We start from the raw sequence: 19,302 nt of genomic DNA on the forward strand, positions 1-19,302 counted from the left end.
TAGCAACAGTTGAAAAAACTTTTAAACAAAAGTCTGGGTGGGAGATATACAACAGCCTCCAATTTCTGCTGATCGGGATTTCAGGGAGAAGAAGCTGCTTTCTTTCCCCTTCTCTCTACTCAGTTTCCTGCATGACTTCAGCTATTGGCTAGTCCTAGGAAAGAAAGTGGGAAAAGCTTTTTCCTCTGTATTCTTTTGGGCTGGATAGTTTTCCAGGACTCCAGTCTCTCTTGGGCTGTGGGACAAGCCACTGGGTTCTTCAAAGGATAAACTACCTCCATAAAGGACATACCCTTGGTTAAACAAGCTGCCGTCAGGTAAGACCAAAATAAATAGCTATTTACTCTCTTAAGAAATTTCTGCTTCTACAAGAAGCATTTTCTCTCAGATTCTGTGTTGTCAGTGTCTTTTGATTCTTACTGTTTCCACTGTGTGATAACACATTTAAGGAATTATCATAATCATTGTGAATTATTTTTAAAGAGTCAGCACTGTCATCTCTCTCAGAATTATACCAATTCCTTTATAAACACAAAGATTGTTATGATGTTTTAATAGTCATCACAATATTTCTGCCAAGTTATCATTCTTTGGCAGGTAACAGAAATTCGGCAAAGGACAAGTTCACAGCTCCTTTCGCAGTTAAGACGGCTAAACAGTGGAAGAGATCTTGTCCCTAAGAGCAAAATAACATTCATTTACTGAAACTAGCTGAGCAGCTTGTACGGTAAATGAGAGGGAAGTCCTGCATGGTGTTTGTATTGCTGTACTTAAGACGCCCTGCTATCTGCTTCTCCCTTTGCCTGATTCTCTGATTACACTGGTACACCTTGTGCTGGCTCTGACCTGGTTACGTTACACTCACCCCAAATGCTTCTGACTAGGCACAAAACATGGCTGCTGTAAAATCACTACTTTTGCAGCTGTTGAAAACAAACCGTTCAGAAGAATGTTATTTTGTGATTTGGAAGATGATAAACTGAGTAATTGCTTTTGTATAGATAAAACAGATTATTCCTAAAATAGAAATTGAATTTTTAGAAAAAAACCCTAAAGTTGTATATGTGTGGGTTTACTATCATGTAAAGGAAATCCTCCTTTTATCTGTTGGTATATTGTCTCCCCTTCCATGAGTCGCTATGTGATTTTATCAGAAGTGCTTAGAGTGATCAGTTTCACACTGATTCTGACAAAAGTTATGTCTGAATGTTGGGATATAATTATTGAGACCTAGTGTCTATAACTGGGCTAGATTTACATAAGAAATTTGGTTCCTTTATGTGAACATGATGATTTGGATGAATATTCTAAGGGTAATATAAAAGATACAGATGCACATTTTGAGAGGGAATTATTTGAGTCTATAATGTTCACCTAAACAAAGAATTTACCCAAGACCAGTTTTGAACATGTTTCTTATTGACAGATAAGGATGTATCAACTCTTTCAGTACGTGTTCCTATTGTAGGAAAAATTCATTAAAGCTTATATATTCAATGTACAGGTAAAAGAAATAGTATATACATTTCAGAATGTCCAAAGCTTCATACTTCTGATTGCATGATTAGTTTATGAAGTAAATGAAGCTAATCATATACAATGAATGTATACAAGTGATAGTGCAAAATGCACTCTGGTAAACTTGGTATCAGAGAATGAAACTCCTGGTGCTTTAGTGGAGATGAAGTATCTTCGTCTTGAAAAAGTTCTGAAAAGTCAGAACTAAATGCTTTACATTTTTCTTGTTTTTATCTTAGGAAGGGTCACATTGTTGGCTTACAGTTGTATGTGTAAAGCCAAACTTTGCCATTAGTTCTAGGCATGTAATTTCTTTTGGAGTCAGTGGAACAGTGTGCAGATAACTGAGTACAGCATTTGGCCCTGAGTGAAATCTATTTTTCCCAATGAATTGATTTCTGAGTATCATCGTCTTCATGGCTGTAAATTTACTCGTGAGAATAAAAAATAGCGCAGGTTAGACCATGTGCTTCCCTCCAGTATGAACAATTAAACCCTCCATGAACTTTGCAAATTCTGTTCTCCTGTTCACTCAGGTTCACATTTCTATGTTATTTTGCAAACTACCTTTCCCTTTTGCCTTACAAGACGTTAGATTCCATTCTTGTATCTCCTACCACACTAAGACCTCTTCTCTTTACTCTCTTTACTGAGATTACTTCTCTTTAATCTCAGTAAGGATTGTAACAATCCTGGCCCCCCTACCACTCCTCCTTGCCATCCAAACCACCTTGCCAATGACCACAGGGTTAATTTTCCTAAAACATTGCTCTACTTGTTTGTCTACTCTTCAGTTATCTTCTGGGACTCCTGGTTGCTGCCAAACACCTAGACTGGGTATTTTGAAAACCTTCCATCATCTGGCATGTACTTAACTTTTCCAGTTTCACCTCCCACTACTCAACAAGTGTCCTCTGCTTCAGATATGTCAGATTTGGGGCCATTCTCCAAACACATACACAGTGTACATTTCAATGCTACACCTCTGCCTGTTTCATTCCCCCTGCTTGGAATACCTTTCCTGCCTTTTCCTGTAGATACCTTGTCCACTCTTTAAAGCCCAGATCAGTGTCTTCTACTTTCACAATGAATCCCTGACCATACCTTTTAGAAGTGATTCCTTTATAGTTTAGACAGTTTGGTGCTCCGTTACAATTAAGGAACATTGAGACATGGTTTGCGTCTTTAAGTTCAGAACAATTTAATGAAGCAATTAGGTGCAAAGCATTGTCCCAAGCATTGCTTGTTTTTGGAACTTTTTATTCCCATGCACACTGTGGATGTTCTATTAACATTTTTTGGCTCTAGATTTCTGATGATGAGTACATGACAAAGTATAAATAAGTATAAAATCAAGAAAAGCCACTTACAGTGCAGTTAATACTTTTTATTTCAAAAATTTCTCAAGGCAGGTCTTCATAGCTTTAACATGCACAGAGAAGTTACAAGTAATTCTTACTACACTCATGTACTTGATTGTAGAGATGATATACCTCTTGAGAATAAAGTAGAAAGAACTAAATATAAAGATTGTGTGTATACATGCTTATGTATGCATCTACCCACCTAAATGCTATAACTCATAACTTTTACCATCTTTTGTTACCAGATTCAATTTACAATGAATGTGGTACTGTTCATTCAAAGCATGGTATTTTGTGGGTCATCATGGATAACAGTCTGGCCTGGAACGTTAAAATATTTAAATATCATCTGTGATCCTTTTTTCTTTTTTCCCTAGATATTTAAAAATAGAGACATTTTTCAGATTTATTTTTAATCACTTATGAAGACTCTAAGTAAGGCACTGTATGAGATAAAACATGAATTATGATTTTGAAGCAATTTTTTGTGTGCCCACCAAAAGAAAGGCATTCTCTTTATATTTTCAGATAGCCGAGGAAGTTAAATTTACTCTTTTACATGTGTTTAGCAAGAATCATTATAGGATTTTCCCAATGAAATTTGTGAAATATTTAATATATTCATTTAGCAATGGTTTTCCTATGGTTATATTTTAAATTTACTTTTTAGAAGTATAACGTGGTGGCAAAATACACATTCTAAACTAATGCTGATTGTGTGTTTCTTTTTTGGAAGATAAGCATTTCTTCATAAAACAGGCGCTTTAAGAAATAAGATTCTACAGAGCTTGCTTACTCCATATTTTTACTTATTTGTTTCATGCTATTTCTCTATACATGTGGGTTTTAGAAAAGCAGTAGCTTGAGAAGTGAGGGGAAAGCTTAGGTTGAGATCTATTTGAGCAGAAAGATTTCAAAGAGAACACTGGTAACAACTTGTTAGATATATGATATATAAAAGACTGTAACAAATTTCTTTATACATTAATTATTTTAAATATATATGTAGGAATAGAAAGGTAAGCTAATAAAATATTGTTTCCTTAAACATGAGTTGAAAATATAAAAAGGATATGGGTATAAATGAGGAGGTAGGGAAGGCAAGTAGCACAGACAAGTCAAATGGCCTGGATTCAGATCTTCACTCACTATAACCTCTCTGTGCCTCAGTTTCCTCATCTGTAGAATGAGAATAATAATACTATCTTCCTCATAGAGTTGTTTTGGAGATTAAATGAGTTAACAAAAGTTAGTTGCCTGGTAGACTTTTCAATGAATTTAAGCTATTATTGCTTTATTATCACATCTTAAATGTGGTTATATGTTTATTTTAATCTTTGTTGCACACAAAACTCTTAGATACAGACAGTCTGTGAGCTCAAGTTCATAGATCATAGGAAAGGCAGAAGAATGTATTGTTTAAATTTGGAATCTTGTTTGGGACATATTTTGCTGCTGGGTACTCTAAGCAGACATAGTTTGAACGCCAGCCAATAATTTAGTATGGAATTTATGTTTCAAACCCTCCCTTATCTCTCAGCAGTCTGCTGTCTTATAGAATCATTACTAAAAAGGCTAAAAAATCACCCATGGACTCTTCTATGGTTTCTATATTTGTACTTGGAGATAAAAGTATGTTTATACATAGTGCTTGGGTGCCTCTTTTATAGCCTACGACACTGGGTAATGTATGGCAATGAAGACTTCCTCCTCCATAGAAAATATACTATTATATTTATCACTCTTTATTTCTTCCCTTAGATGTTTTGTTTTGTTTTACTAACCTAGTAACAGATAAAAATGAAAAGACCAAAAAAGGTCATCTCACACTAGCTTTAACCTTACCAAATGGAAATGAATTCTTGCTATTCATTGTCCTTAATCCTATTCATTCTTAAACATGACAAGAAAGTATATTCCAAGGCAAACAAAAAAACTCCTTATATCATAAAGATGTGCGCGTGTGTATTATACGGTACTTACCATTCTGTATATTTAATTTAACAAAAATATTTGAAACACTCTTATAAACAGAGAAGTCTCTTAGTAGCTTTAGCTCCAACAAACCTTACGTCGGGTAGTTACGGTTTCAACCCGACCATTTGCTTTATTTTTCCCAATTGAAAGGATAAGTTTCGAAAACATAAGGCAAACTGAGTTTTAGAATTGTCATTCTTTAATGAAAACCTTGCTATAGAAAGAAAGAAGGAAGAAAAGAAATAGGAACTTTTCCTGGCTTTACAGAATACATTATCAAGATTTGAGGGCAAAAATATAGGAACCTCAGGAAAATACATCGGGTTAGGGTCTTCTTTTCCCTTAAATGGTCAGTCCTACTCTTTGGTTAATCAGCGAAGGGGAAAGAGTACAGGCAGAATTCTACTTTCCCTGTGGCAATAGCTGAGGCAGTTTGATTTCAAAGGCAAGGCAGGAGTTATGGAAGAACTTGGAATAAGGAAAATCAAACGTGAATTGAGCAGTCAGCGCTATCTGGCCGCTAACCAGCTGATTGCAGAACTTGAGAAACTCCCAGCAGAAATGAAGTAACAGGACGTTAACCAGCACCCCAGTCCCTGAGGGCTTTTTTAAGCCATAGCAGCCCTGAAAAGTCAAAGGAAGGTTGGTGTTGCGTTTCCTTTTTGGGAAATGGTGTCAATGTGCATAATATTGGGTGATTTATGTGTTTCTGAGGTCTGTGAAAGACAGACTAAAAATTTTTAAAGCAAATGCAGAATTGATCTCAAGTGATCTGACTTTTATTGAGCCCTTAGGGTTCAGGGATTTTTCTGTTTTTGCTTTCTTGCTCAGATTCTGTCACCTACTTTCTTTACTGAAATACAGAAGAACATGATGATTGTTACCTGACTGGCTCTACACTTGAAAAAAGTCTTTTTTTTTTTTTTGCTTTTGCAACAATTGATTGTAACTGCAATCTTCCCAAGTTACTCTGAAGAAATGAATTATCTGCTGCTTATCTTTGTAAGGAAAAGGTGTAAGAAATCCATGAACTGAACGCATCAGAGTTGGCCAAATGCATTCTTTAAAAAATGATTTGCTGAAGATTTAAAGCTGAAAGACAATTTGATTAAAAACTAGACTGTTGACATCACCAGGACAATCAAGTTACTGCCAACTTGCCTTGTTTATCTAAAAGATCTTTGTAAAAAAAATAAGTAAGGTTTTTAGGCGCACACACACATATACACACAGACATACAGAAGTCATAGGTGATATGGTAATAGGGTAAAAGGATTTTTTTATATCTCTTTAATATACTTACGTCTTAAGTAATTCACTTTAGAGCCTGCTTCTTTGAGGTACCACAGCACAACAGGAAAGGAAGAGGCATTGCTGAGTTCATAATGCTATTTCAGTGTGGCAGCCCAAGTACATGAGGAAATGACGCCCTGGGCCTGCATTTGGAGCCTCACAGTTACTGTGACGACAACACACACACTACTGGAAAACAAAGATGGTCTGCTTGCCAGGGTGAGCCAGGAAGAGTTTCGCCAGCTCACATTTTTCCTAATTATTCTGTAAATCTTGAAATGTGACACTGGAGATATTCAAGCCTCTTTGTGTTTCAAGAACTGTTTAGTAAGTGATACATACTTGAGCAGCCTGGTATTTGGGTGAGGGAGGGGCCTTACACATAAGCTTAACTTTCACATGTTGTCTTAATAGATATCATCTTCTGGTTTGGACATCACCAAACCAACTGCTTTGATCACAGGCTGTTGTTTGCTCTGGTGCATAAGGAAGCCAGCTGCATTGGTAGAATTCACTCCTCAGGGGCTTCTCAACTTTGGGTTACATATCCCCACCTTCTGTATGCTGTTCATTTCAGAGATCATTGCCCAACATACCAGGTGTTCCTACCAATGACTGGGCATATGAATCCCAATTCATTTAAAAAAATTTTTTTTAAATGTTTTATTTATTTTTGAGAGAGAGAGAGAGAGAGAGAGAAAGCGTGAGCAGGGGAGGGTCGGAGTAAGAGGGAAACACAGAATCCGAAGACAGGCTCCAGCCTCTGAGCTGTCAGCACAGAGCCCTACATGGGGCTCAAACCCATGAACCATGAGATCATGACCTGAGCCAAAGTCGGATGTTCAACTGACTGAGCCACCCAGGCGCCCCATGAATCCCAATTCTTATATAATGATATGATACATTATATAATAATAATAACCATGTAAAATTCATATCATCTATATAATATGGCTATATATAATTATTTAGTATATACAAATGATGACAATACTACGTAGCATGTACTGGAGATATTCTGTGCCAGGCATTGTGCCAAGCATGTCACATGGAGGATTTTATTTACTTCTCATAACAACCTTGTGGGACATTAGTTTTATCTCTGTTTTATGGATTGGAAAGATGAGGCTGGTAGATGGTAAGAAACATGCCATTGGTAAGGTGAACATTCAAACCTAGGCAATTTGACTTAGCTAGCCATATTTTCAACTACTTTCTTGTAATGTAGGCACTAGTTCAAGGAAGACCTCCACCTAGGTGACTCTGAGATGTTTTAATGAAGGTTGTAGAATGTAGACACTGCAGGGAGTCAGGTGCTCCTGCAGTGTGAAAAGATTCACTAACAGCAGAGAACATAGAGATTCAGGGCCAAGTGGGGACTCTTCTCCCAGATCCAGAGGTAGAAACAGAAGGGCTTCTGTGGCCCCTGGAGTTGGGCAGCCCAGGAAGAGCCAGGCTTCGGTACTGGAGTGCAGAAGCTATTCTTCTACAGTTATTGATGGGGCAGTGTGATTCCCTAGGAGAGGGTGACATGGAACATTTGCTTTTATGAGGTATTAAGGCTGCTATTGTAGCCAGATCTTTTGATACTATGGGGATTTTGGTCTCCTTGTCTCTGTTGACAGCTCAGAACTCCACCTTCTGTAGTAACATTTGAAATGCTCTGCAGATCTCTGCCTTGGTTGTAAGTATTCAGTTTAAGTGTGTTCAAGAGAGAGTCCTACAAAATACTTATCCCAAGGGTTGGTAGCAGTGTTCCTTGAAGAAGTCTTTGGTGGTGTGTGTATTTCAGTTGGAAGAGGCAAGGAAGGAGGGGATAGAACATTTCATTCTATATAAGAGCTCTCATAGTTTCCCCAAAACTCTGTTTAGGTAGTGTGTTGTCAATTTGGCAGCATGTTATTCCCTCAGAAAAAAACCAGAGAGCTTGCTATAGTTTAAGGAAAATTATTTGATGCTTCAGCTAGGGTTTGCTCCTATGGAGCAATAGTGTGAACTATTTTATTGGATATTTGATTTAATTCTTTTATCTTTATTAACCAGGAGTTAACCACTAATGATGCTAAATGTGTGATCACTTGGATATAATTAAAATTTTTGAGTTTCTATGTATATGTATGGCGTGGATTGTCTGAAGTAAAAGGAGAGAAATTCTAATAAAATTTTGATGGAACAGATAATGCTATGCTTTTTCTTATGCCAGTGTCCATAAATACTCTATGTATCCAATATCCCAGGTGATGAGATTGAATATTCCAGTAACATAAATGTTTCATGTGAAGTGAGCACATAACAGAATGAATCTCTACCCTCTGAGAAATTGTATTCTATGAATTGTAAACAGTATCTTGTCAAAAATATATTAGCACGCCTTGATGCCCTACCCCCTCCAACATACAGATAAACATTCATTATTGGTCAATACACAGGACTTATACCACTACTGCTTACTTGATGGGATAAACATCTTCCTGAAGCAAATATACTCTTTGCTCTGTGGCACAGGTTTATTTAATCCAAAATAAAAGTAGTGACCTATTTCATCCAGGTCCTCTATTTCATTCACGTGATCTCTCCTGATTTCCTTACAACAAATAAACTCAGAACTTCCCTTTTGTCATCTCTTGTCTTTATGTAAAAAGATGTAACAGTATCAAAGGAAAGAGAGGATTAATGTTATATTCATTAGAGAAAAAGGGCTTGACTGCTGGCTTCTGGAAGTTTATTTTTCTTTATTCTCATTCAGTTATTCTATATTTCTCTTGGCAACAAAACTGATATAGCCTCTTAAATGGAAGATATTAACAATTTATCATATTAATGCAAGAGTTATCTAAAACATTCTGTAAGAGCTTCTAGTTCTCTGGGTACTTCTGTGCCTAGTCTGATTTCAAGCAGGAATGGGGGCTCTGAGTCTCACACTGTTGATGATTATATAGCTTTGGTCTTGAAGCCAATCATACCCAGCAGGAAGCTGAGCTCTGAGCTCACTTGGAATTATCAGATCATCTAGTTTTGTGGTTCTCAAAGCTCTGTGCGTTAGGTTCACCAGGGATGCTCTAAAAATTCAAATGTCTGGGGCTATACCCCAGAGGTTCTGATTCAAGCTCCCGAGAAGGTTCTCAAGTATTGATCTATTTTGGAAGATTTTATATGATTTTAATGTGCATCTGGAGTTGAGGACCAGTTATCTAGTTACAACCTCATCATTTAAAAGAAGATAGTACTGAGGGTGAAGGAAGAGACGTCCCTTAGCAGAAGTTACAAATTCCTCTGAGTACCAGTCTACTACTATTTTTATCACGTGATCGTTATAAACAATAAAGTAGCTAATATTTTAGCTTTTTTTATGAGAGAGAGAGACAGAACTTGAGCCTGGGAGGGGCAGAGAGAGAGGGAGACACAGAATCTGAAGCAGGCTCCTGGCTCCAAGCTGTCAGCATAGAGCCCACTGTAGGGCTCAAACCCATGAAATGTGAGATCATGACCTGAGTTGAAGTCAGATGCTTAACTAAGGCACCCAGGCATCCCTAATGTAGCTAGTATTTAATGAGTGCTTTGTATATATTAGGCACTTACAACCCCACAAGGCGGATACTCATATATTCTACATTTTACAGATAAAAAGACTAAAGGAATTATCCATAGTCTCCTAACAAGTAAGTGGCAGATCTAGGATTTGAGTCAAGCAATTGGACTCTTCAGTTTGTCATCTTAAGCTCTTCATGGCTTTGCTGTTCTGGAGCTAACTCTGAGACTGTAAGGTGTTGAATGGTAGCTGCTTCCCTGTTTCAGCATCAAGGGGTCTTGTGGTAGCTGACCTTAGAGCTCTGATAACTGACTGGGCTTTCTGCTTGACCAAAGATTGAGTCCTTGCTTTCTCTATTTTCCCAATAAGTGGGCCAATTGGAGACAATTTATTCTCTTAGAGACTGTTCAAAGGTGCTCCCTTTTGCCAGTGACTTTGTTTCTGTATATTGTCTTTTCTTGCCCTTGTGGACTGATATAATATCTTCTGCCTTACTTTTGGGCGCATATTCTTTTTATCTTTCAGTGGAAATTCTAACCACAGACTCTAGTCTCCTGTTCAGACCCTTGACTTTTCCCCTAGTCCTGTGACTTTGGCTGGCTTCACTATTTTCCCTGGGATTCCCCTATTGGGACTTACATACCACCCATTAACTTCTCATGATATCAGCAACAACAGGAAGGGATTAATTGCTTGACTTCTTCTATGGCAGCAGGTGCACTGGAAACAAGCTGGTCTGTCCCATGGAACTGACTAGACCTTTTGAAGTCTTCATTTTTAGGCAGCACGTATAGAATTAATTTTCTGATTGATTCTGTAAGTCTGAAGTTCTAAAGAGCAGGATTTTTCACGTGTAGGGGAAAATCTATAAGCATTGTCGGGTTAAATGAACCCTACCAAGATGAAAATCACCAATGGCAAATCCTGTAACACAGATTATTCTAAGCAATAGAATCTAAACAGAAAGTCAGAGATTATTATTATTCTGATCAGTATTTACTTGTAAATTTTAAACAGAAACATGATAAATAGATTCTGATATGACTTGGGATGATTTTTAGAATCACATTGTACAAAATAAGTGCTCAATAAGTGTTTGTTAAATTGAATCCATTAAATATAATGGGATTGAGAAAGTAAACATTACTGACAAGTTTCCATTGATTGGATTTAACATAATTGTTTTTTTATAAACATAGGAATAACAATCAGTGACCATGGGTGATCATCTGTCTGCTTTTCAGTATTCTCTTAACCTTCTTGGTCACATATTGCTTTTGTTATGATACAAATTAAAAGTCAACAAACATTTAAAATGTCCATTAGAATATCAGAAAATAACTGACTCATAACTAACTGAATAGAAGCTGTACTCTAGCTATGATTAGCAGGATATAGATGTATTTCCAATAACGGACTAAAACTCTTACTTTAAATATAGTGGCATAATGAGGCACTTGGCTGGCTCAGTTGGTAGAACATGTGACTCTTGACCTTGAGGCTGTAAGTTTGAGCCCCACATTGGGCATAAATATTTACTTAAAAAAATAAATATAGTGGTATAAGACAACTATTGATACAGACTAATTGTAAATATTTGCCACTTATCTTTTCACTCGTGCACTGAAAAGCTCATAAAAAAAAAAACATAACCATGCTCTTATTGTGGTTTATTAGCTGGAAATGTTCTCAGAAATCTATTTTGGAGTTGGGATTGCTCCACTCCCCTACAAGTGGTAAAGCAACAGCTGCCATTTAATTAATGTGTCTGCTGACAGCTCCAGCTGATGAATACCATTGAAGTTCCCTATCAGCATCAATACTACCCACATTACTCCAAAAGGAAATATTGATCATAGTTGCTTGGTTTTGTCTCAATTTCACCATAGCTTTCTTCCCTGCATCACTTCCCCCAAATTCCAATGATGCTGTTATTTACATCACCATTCACATCTTCCAGGGAATAAAGTCCCAGTGGAACACATGTGTTCCTGGTGATGTATTACGATGGAATCTCACCAAAATGAACACGTGAAATGCTGAGCTCAAATAGAGGAGAGGACAAGGGAGAAAACCAGATGAAAGTGACTTGTGGTTTCTCGGAAAGTGAAGGATTTTGTCCTTTTGAGAGAGAGATTGGAGGAAAAAAACAGAGCTGTTATTTTACCACATAGTATGAATGCATGATTAAAATCCTATGACTTGATTTATGTCTGGCTTACTTTAATATGTGTTCCCAGACACTTTCATAGGAGTTGGACTTCCACAGTACTAACACTAGTTTTGTGTGAGAATTTAAGAGGATTGGGGCTGTGTGAAAGCAACTAATTATAGAGTGAGATCCACTTGAATCTCATCTGCTCATCTTGAAAAATATGCCTTGGGCTCAATCAGGCAAGGCCTATGTATATAGCTAGAAGAGGGGTTGGACTGGTCCTGAACTGGGAGCAGGTGGAGCACAGGATTCAAAAATGGCACGGGATTAGATGATGAAGGGTGGTCCAAGTTGGCAGTGGGCACCTGAAGGTCTACCATAAAGTTATGAAGTATCCTGGCAGGCAGGTAGAGCATGGCTGTGTCCAATACAGGTAGAGTCAGCATTCAAGTAAGCCTGTGAGCAGGACCAGGGAGGAGAGGAGGAGGGTGAGATGTAGGGACAGGATAGTTTTGGCGGCACAGTAGTCCTAGAGATTCTGAGTGAGATGCCCTAATTCTAATGCAATGCCAGAATAACTAAGATGATGCTAAATCTGAGAGTACCAGGCTAGGACATTTTTTTCCCTCCTGCTTCACATTTAATATGTAGCATTCACCCATTCACTAAATATTTTAGATTCATATGTGTCAGACACTGAGCTAGACATTGGAATACAACAGTGAATATAATATTGTGTCTAATCTTTAACTGGTGCTGAAGGTAAAAACAGTGGCAATTTTGATGCCATGTGACTAGTGAGTAAATGGTATTGTAAGAGCACTCAGCTGGTATTGGGTAGTCAGTGATTGGTTTAGTGATCATAGGTGAGATGAAGTGACCTTTGCTGTGGGAAAGAGGAACTGCTGAGGCTGAAATAGGGCCCGACACACAAGATCTATGGAAATGCAGCAGAAATGAATGTGTTTAAAAGTTTTGAATGTCTCATTTGTTGCAACAAGTCCACATAGCTTTACAAATGGTGGGGAACTCGTAAATTACATTCTTTCTGCTTACATGATAATCTTCATGTTTTTTAAGAATAATGTGATAAAGAGGATGCACTCTATACATATATTTTCATTATACTTAAATCTGGAGTACCCATAACAAGCCAGCCAAATATGCATCTTGTGGGCTAGAAAATTTTTGACCCTCACTACCATCCACACTCTTTCATAACAGTGACCACTCTTAATGTATCTAAAAGGAGGTGATGACTACTTCCTATAAAATTATTTGCTTTAGGACTTTCACAAGCTTGTATACTTTGAAGAATACTTACTTATGTTCAAACTTCACTTTGAGTGCTTAACTGCTGCTGGAGCAAGAAATCTGTGTGAACAGGCAGGAAATTTTTGAAGTGCAAGTTCGGAGGGTTGCCTCACCACATATTAAAATAAATTTTGAAACCACACTCATTAAAACACTTTGGTAGTGGTGTCAGAATCAGCTCATATCTGATGAGAAGATCAAGGGAAAATGATAGAAAGTCCAGAAAAATAGACACCTCCATATAAGAAGTTAGTGTTGGGAAGGAGAGCCATTTCGAATCAGAAAAGGAAATACAGATTTTTCAATTAATGCAGGTTGGAATAATTGGGTGAAAAAAAGAAATTGATTCTCTACACCATACCTTATACCAAAATATATAGTAGATGCACTGAAAATGTAAGTGGAAAAGATGAACCTGAAATACTTGAAAATAGATAAATAGATTGATAGAGTGTGGAAGATCTTCCTAAACAAGACAGGAAAGCATTAAAACAAGACTAAAATATTTGACTCCATAAAAACTGAAAACTTTTACATAGAAAAAAGCCTATCTCATGAGCCAAGTTACAATACAAGCAGCAACTAGACAAAAATATTTTTGACGAAAATGGTCAAGGACAAATATTCTTAATATAAAGAGCTCTATTAAATGAATAAAACAAAAGAGATACAACAGAAACGTGCAAATAACATAGGTAAAGAATTTATAATAAATGTGTGAAAAACTAACCTCACTGATAATTAAAAATTCAAATTAAAGGAAGGTAGTATTATTTCAACCAACACATTGACAAAGACTCTAAAAAAATCTAATACCTAGTATAGTGAGAATGTGAGGAAATGGACACTATATACTGCTGGTGGGAAAATCAACTAAGGCAAGCTTTCTGAAAAGCAATTAGACAATATGTGGTAAAAATCCTTAGAAGAAAAATAAGGTCACTTCCATTTTGAAAAATAGAAGAGTCAAAACACATGTGATGCTTTTGAGAGTGCATTGTTTCTTTTCCTACCATTGTTCTATTCTACTATTGTCTATTGACTTCTACTATTGGCAGACCTAGAGGGCCAAAAAAAATCTGCAACTTCTTCCTCAGCAGCTTGATAAGACTTCCTAGGGGAGACTTTGCTCCATTAGAGTTGTTGAAACAAGCCTGCATTGTCCATTTTGCCTATTATTGAAGTGTCAAGTACATTTTGATGGCAATGTACTTCCTGAGTAATGACACTACCAAAACCTAACCTGATAACTGAAATGGACACCCTTATGACTGGATCATGAGAGTGAGGGGTCAAGGAGCAAGTCAATGAAATGGGGCAAGAGAGTAAGCTTTATGAGGGATAGGGAAGCTGAGACCCAGAAAGTTTGACTTTCTCAAGATCATATAGTTTATTATCTCAGGTATATGAATTCACAAACGAGGCACAGTATTGTGCAGCATATCTTTCTGGAATTTAGAACATGACCCGTCTTGGATTATTTCCCGAGGTACCTGTTGTATAAGAGATCAGGATTTCTCTGTCTCATCATGCCTTTGGCACCTCCAAATGTTGGGCTTTTCAGAACATCGGCAACTTACTACTCATCAATTGTGTCTGTCATTCCAGGAGATGGAAGGCTAGTTACAGAGTGGCGTGTGGTGTGCATGTGTCCTGAGAGGGGTCTCGTGAGGGTGGTACATACTGCAAACTATGCTCCCACTGGTCTGAGAGCAGGGACATTTTGTAAATGTGTTGGAGGCAGTGATGTGAGTGAAATGTCACCCAAGACCTTGTGTGCTAGCATTCTTGTTCTTTCTTCTGGGAAGCCATATTTTGGAAGAACCCATTCCTGAAAGGTTGCACAGAATGAAGGCAGGCACTAAACATTCTAAACCAAGCTGATTGTCTGGATCATCTTTTTCTGTTTGGTCCTGCAAGATGTGCTGAGATAAGCAGTGGTGCTTAGCACTTTGCTTGTCCGTCCAGGTCTTCTTCACATACTGGGCTTAAGCTAAAGAGTTTCCTTTACTTCTCTCGTACTCACAGATAAAGAGGAGTGAGACCAACATTATAGGCATACATTTTATTGTACTTTGCTTTGCTCACTTTATTGCTTTTCACAGATATCGTGTGGCTTTTTGTTTGTTTGTTTTTACAAATTGAAGGTTGTGCTAACCCTGTGTCAAACAAATCTATTGGCACTATTTTTTCCCATCAGCATCTGCTCACTTCATGTGCTTGCATCTTTTTTGGTACTTCTCAAAATATTTCAAACTTTGATTTTCAGTTATGGTGATCTTTGATCAAGGATAATGGCTCACTAAAAGCTCAGATGATGGTTAGCAATTTTTTTTAGCAATAGAATATTTTAAATTAAGATATATACTTTTTGGGGTGCCTGAGTGGCTTAGTCAGTTGAGCGTCTGACTTGATTTTGGCTCAGGTCATGGTCCCAAGGTTGTGGGATCGAGCCCCAAATCAGGCCCCATGATGAGTGTAGAGCCTACTTGAGATTCTCTCTCTTTCTCTCTCTCTCTTTCCCTCTACTCCTCTCCCCTGCTTGCATGCTCTCTCTTTCTGAAAAAAAGATACATACTTTTTTTTTTATGTTTTTATTTATTTCTAGGAGAGAGAGAGAGAGAGAGAGAGAGACAGCGTAAGCAGGGGAGGGTCAGAAAGAGAGGGAGTCACAGACTGAAACAGGCTCCAGGCTCTGAGCTGGCAGTCAGCACAGAGCGAGCCCGACATGGGGCTCAAACCCACGAACCGCGAGATCATGACCTAAGCGAAAGTCAGACGCTCAACCGACTAAGCCACCCAGGCACCCCAAAAGATAGGTACTTTTTAAAGATAGTGCTATTGCACACTTAATAGGTTACAATATAGTATAAACATAATTTTATATGTATTGGGAAGTCAAAGAATTCATTTGACTTACTTTATTACATGATATTCACTTTGTTGTAGTGGTCTGGAATGGAACTTACAGTATCTTCGAGGTATGCCTACATATGCAATTCTGTTAATTAGAATTTAAGTGTGAATAATAGCAACAACTGTGGTTTATTTCTAACTTCTTTTTGGTGATTGCTAGACCAAGAAATTTAACAATGAATTATTAGGGGATCTTGGGTGGCTGGCTCAGTTGGTTAAGCATCTTACTCTTGATTTTGGCTCGGGTCACAATCTCAGAGATGGAGCCCCGTGTTGGGCTCTGTACTAGGGGTGGAGCCTGCTTAAGATTCTCTCTCTCTCTCTCTCTCTCTCTCTCCCCCTTTCTCTCTCTGCCCCCCTCCTCTCTCTCTCTCTCTTTCTCTTTCTCTCCCCGCTGCAGTTTATCTCTCTGTGATCATGGGAATTCTGTGTTCTCTTCTTTCCTTTCCATATGGGTTCAGGCCTTGATATGTGTGCATTTTTTCCTCTCCCTCACATGAGGACCTTCTCTTTCAGGCTTTCTAATCAACTTTTTGTGCTATCCTGGGCTTATTCCTTATTGTCTCATCTTTTTCTTCTTTTGAGAACCTTCTTTGTGTTATTCCTTCTGCTACAGCCAGTCTTAGAGCATCCTTCAACATTCATGTACATGAAAGCTATATAAATCAAGATACTTTCACTAATGTTACAGAGAAAAATTTGTTACCAATAGTTAATCCACAACCTCAAGATTTACTATCCTTTTCTAGTCAAAACTCCAATTTTTCTCTAAGAAATACACATGTTGAAGGAAGGACCTGAAAGTTCTTCTAGATTATTGTATAGCAGAGCAGTTTGAAGTATTTCAAATTACCACTCAATGTAGGGGTCAAATCAGATGCTTGGGAACTGGAAGCTTTTTTTTTTTTTAAAGCTTATTTATTTATTTATTTATTTTGGAAGAGAGAGAGACAGACAGACAGACAGGGAGGGAGGGAGGGGCAGAAAGAGAGGGAGAGAGAATCCGAAGCAGGCTCTGCACTGTCAGCTTGGGGCCTGATGTGGGGCTCGAACCCATGAACCATGAGATCATGATCTGAGCTGAAACCGCGAGCTGGAAGCTCAACCAACTGAGTGACCCAGGTGTCCCAAGGGAACTGGAAGATCATTTGACTTGGATTTCTTCTCAGTTTTTCCTTTTTAGAATAGTCTTCATGCCTAACATGGAGCTTAATTTGTGATCCTGAGATCAAGAGTGAAATGCTCTACCAACTGAGCCAGCCATATGCCCCTCTTCTCAGTTTTTTATATTTGTTTTCTATCCTGGAATTTTGTGCCTTAAAGGGGAGTAATGTCTACTACATTAAGAGACTGGAAGAACATGGTATGAGTACCATGAATAGGTGTTTATTATACTCAGAAAAGATCAGAATCTTGATTACATAAAAACCTCAGCTAAATTCCAAGAAATTTTCATAAGTGCTTTATTGAAAGGAGCATTATGAATTGTAGATTTAAAATATATATGTGGAATGGATTGAACACAATTTTCTAAAATAGTCTTGAAAAGATTCTATATAATGATGGTGTGAAATTACTTTTTTTTAAACCCAACTTAGTTTCCTCACTGAATGGTTGATTTATTTGTTTAATTTGGTTCAATCCAAACTAAAATTTACATATAACCCCCTCTGCTGTGTATGATCTGGATCTATCTAGAAAAGCAATTGTCTATGTATTTTTCTATTTAACAGCCCAATTAAAGAGAATGGCAAACTAGGAATAATGTCATATATGATAAGAAAAAGGTTGGTTATTTTAAAATGATTTAATGGATTAATTTACATGGCCAAATAGATAAGGAATATTTCACTTAAAATTCAAAATTCAGTAAGGTATTCTCTGGATATCATAATGCCAAAATTGTATGTATGTGTGTATGTATATATGATGTATAGCCTACCTTATTCCATAAAAGATTTAAACAGTTATCATATAGATTTGGTAGGGATTGTTATACGTTGTCTCAAATAAAATTATAATATTGCTGTATTTTTAAATAAAACATTTCTTGGCTAGCAAATGCATGGGCATTTTGCTTTCCCTAAAATGCATTTGTTTTGTTTTTAAAATTTGATACAATCATGAACTTAACAGAAAAGTAGGAAGTATTTCCCCCCCCCGAACCATTGGAGAATGAGTTTCAAACCTGATGTCCCGTTACCCCCAATTCTTTTTCTTTTAAATGCTCATTTATTTATTGTGAGAGAGAGAGTGGGCACTCATGTGCCCACATGCAATAGGGGGAGGGACAGAGAGAATCCCAAGCAGGCTGCATGCCCTAAGTGTAGGGCTGGATGGGGGCTTGATCTCACCTACTGTGGGATCATGACCTAAGCTGAGACTGAGAGTTGGATGTTCAACCAAGTCAGATGCTCAACTGACTGAGCCACCCCGGTGTTCCCCCATTACTCCCAATTCTTTTTCTTAAAGTTTATTTATTTATGTTCAAGAGAGAGAGTTGCACATGTGCACATGGGCTTATGCACATGTGCAAGTGGGGGAGCAGCAGAGAGGGAGGGAGAGAGAATCCCAAGCAGGCTTTGTGCTGTCAGTGTGGAGCCCAGACGTGGGGCTCAATGAACCATGAGATCATGACCTGAGCCGAAATCAAGAGTTGGCCACTCAACCAACTGAGCCACCCTGGCTGGTGCTCTACCCCCAATTCTTTAGTGTACATTGCCACAAACAAGGGTATTCTCCAACATAACTATGACAAAAACATCAAGATTAGGAAATTAATATTGATGCATTACCATTTAATCCTCAGGACTCATTCAAGTTTCCAGTTGTCTCAGCAATGTCTTCTATAACAAAAAGATTTATTTCGGAATTACATTTTGCATTTTGTTGTGTCTCTATAGTTAATTTAACTCTGAAACATTTCCCTAGTTCTTCCTCGATACTTTTGAAAATTACAGGCTGTTTATATTGTAGAATGTCTTCTCATTTTGGGTCTGATGTTTCCTCATGATTAGATTTAGGTTATGTAGGTTTGGCAAAGCATTTGTTTTAACTGTCCCCAAATGTCTTCTTTGATACCTGAATTATAATTTTATTGACACAAGAAGGCTATAATCTAAATTTAGATCTTCATATGATTCCATTATGTATAACTTTAATAACATAATTTTTGACCTTAATCTAACCTATTTTGCTGCATGAGTTGTCATAGGAAGTCTCACCATTTACTGCCT

The 19,302-nt window shown here is 37.6% G+C and overlaps 1 protein-coding gene across 2 annotated transcripts in view; it reads left to right on the forward strand.

Annotated features, from left to right (window-relative positions):
- The first annotated feature begins 233 nt into the window (after positions 1 to 233).
- Positions 234 to 19,302, forward strand: part of FILIP1 (filamin A interacting protein 1) — a 179,420-nt gene continuing 160,351 nt past the window's right edge. For both annotated transcript variants that reach the window (XM_077770239.1, XM_077770234.1), the window contains exon 1: positions 234 to 317. The gene's annotated coding sequence lies outside the window, so the exon portion shown is untranslated. The remainder of the gene's footprint in view (positions 318 to 19,302) is intronic.

The sequence above is a fragment of the Crocuta crocuta genome, unplaced genomic scaffold (assembly GCF_008692635.1).
Source record: "Crocuta crocuta isolate KB4526 unplaced genomic scaffold, BGI_CrCroc_1.0 scaffold270, whole genome shotgun sequence".
NCBI classification, from domain to species: Eukaryota; Metazoa; Chordata; class Mammalia; order Carnivora; family Hyaenidae; genus Crocuta; species Crocuta crocuta.